The sequence below is a fragment of the Acanthisitta chloris genome, unplaced genomic scaffold (genome assembly GCF_000695815.1).
Source record: "Acanthisitta chloris isolate BGI_N310 unplaced genomic scaffold, ASM69581v1 scaffold6002, whole genome shotgun sequence".
Lineage (NCBI taxonomy): Eukaryota > Metazoa > Chordata > Aves > Passeriformes > Acanthisittidae > Acanthisitta > Acanthisitta chloris.
Genome location: NW_008660931.1, coordinates 4,635 through 6,956, shown reverse-complemented (window position 1 = coordinate 6,956; position 2,322 = coordinate 4,635).

The following is a 2,322-nucleotide window of genomic DNA, read 5'->3' as shown; positions in this document are numbered from 1 at the left end:
GAACTCAGGAGATGAAAAGCCACAATCCAGATCCTCCACCGGGATTGGCTTTCAGAGACGGCACAAGCAGCAACGGGAGCCACCCTTGCTCAGCACCTCTGAAAACTGGGCCCACACCTCTTTCCTGCATTTCCCCCTTTGTCTTTCATCAAGGACAGCTTCTGCAACCATCCCCTGGCACCAGATCCACATCTCCACTGTGCCAACAGAAGAAAAAAATCATCACTTGAAAGGCCTGACCCAGAGTTTGTCAATACAACCTGACAGGAGAAGAACAATGGATGGAAGATGGACCCTTTGTAGGCAGCAAGTTGCTCAAAGGAGTGTCTGCTCTGTGTCATGTGCCATCCCATTCCTCACTGTGTCCTATTAAAATCCTTCTGTATCATCACATTTTGTTGAGCTTTTCTTTCTCTGCTGGACCATTTTGGTCTGTGCCTTTCCACTAGATCCTAAGGCTTCCTAGAACTGTTCCAGAGCCTGTGAGCAGCAATTATGTGGTTTTATGGTAATAGGATGGTAATTGCTGGAGCAATCAAGGTGTTGTGAAACAGAGGGTTGGATGAGGCACTCAGAATTTAACAGTTCAGTGGTTCTCTGGGGACAGAGAGGTTTCTGAAGGTGATGGCTTGATGCTCTGTGTGGTGTGTGATCCGAGCAAACGGAAGTGAGGGGTGAGACATGGTCAGCTGAAGGCTGGAAATTCAGAAGGTTTCTTATTTCACACTGTGGTTGAGCCCAGCTCTTCCCTTCTGAAGGATTCTGGTTGCTCATAGAACCATAGAACAGAATCATTGAGGTTGGAAAAGACCTCCAAGACCATCGAGTCCAACCTGTGATTGATCTCCACCTTGTCAACTAAACCAGAGCACTAAGTGCTTGTTCCTTGAGCCTCTCCACGGATGATGACTCCACCATCTCCCTGGACAGCCCCTTCCAATGCCTGACAGACCTTTCCATGGAAAAATTCTTCCTGATATTCAATGTGAACCTCCTCTGGCACATCCTGAGAGGATTTCCTCTTGTCCTGTGGCTTGTTCCCTGGGAGCAGAGCCTGATCTCACCCATCCTGTCACCATATTTCATTTGGAACCAGTTTATTGGAACTATTGTGGTTCCCTGCAGGAGTTTGAGGTTTAGGCAACTCAAACATATTACCAAGAGTGCCTAAAGAAAGATAATAATATCAAACCACATTTTTCTGAGGTCTGGGAATGGCAACCAAAGAAAATCAACCACAGACTTGGATTTCTGAGGTTGGTAACCCTGAGCTTTGAGTGTTGAACTCTTGGAGCCATGGAGAGATTTCTGTTGGGGCTCTGTCTCAGCAGGGTGTGCAGGAGAGACTTTCCCAAGGGCTGAGTGACACAAGGCCTGAAATCACACCTTGTGTTGTTATTTTCCATAGCTGTTATGGGAGTGGAAACACAACAAGGCTGATGGGTGAGTCTCCAGGTCTATTGAGTGCTAGAGATTACTTCAAACCAGGCTCTATTCCCTTTGATGTTCCTTGGAGAACACATGAAGGAGATCAGGAAACTAAGAAAGAGTTTTGGGTGGATTTTTTTTAAATAAGACTTCATAGTTCAAACATTTGATATTAAAATAATTTCCTATTTTGACACTTCATATTGAACTACCAAGTTCATGTTTGGGAAGTCAATGAACTGAAGCACAGGAATTGTCCACAGATAAGAGCACAGAATGTCCCTGTGATAGATTTCTGCTCCTACTTTGAAAACCTAAACTCCATCTCTGTTAAAACTAAGGTGGAAATGTCCACAAAAGCAGTTTGGATTGACAGCTTTGCTGTAGGGAGGAAGAAAATGAGATGACACACAACTAAGGAATTGCTCAAGTCTCAGTGTCTTAAGAAGTTAAGGAGTTTTAATCTGTGACTTATTTCATGATGGCAGACAATAAACTCATCAGCTCCAAACAAAGCCTTAATAGGGCTGAAGGGACAGCCTCAATCTGAAAACAATTAGAGAATTTGCAATCATTATAGAGCTCCAGAGAGAGGAGGCAAAATCCCACACTGACAGGAGGAGAATTCCAGTTCAACAACATCAATCCCAGAATGTGTCACAGGCTGCAACATTTTCCCCTGGTCCAAATTCCTTCCGGTACCTCAAGCCTGAGAGTCTCTCAGGACAGAAAGGTTTCAGCTGATTTCATGGCAAAGTGTTTCCCAATCCAAGAGGTTTGTAGGTGAAAAGGTGAAAAAGAAAACATTAGGCAAAACTAGTGATGCAACAGAACTTTAATGCCAAGGAAGGACAGGATATGGGTGAGGAACACAGTCATTAGGAGCACAGCAGG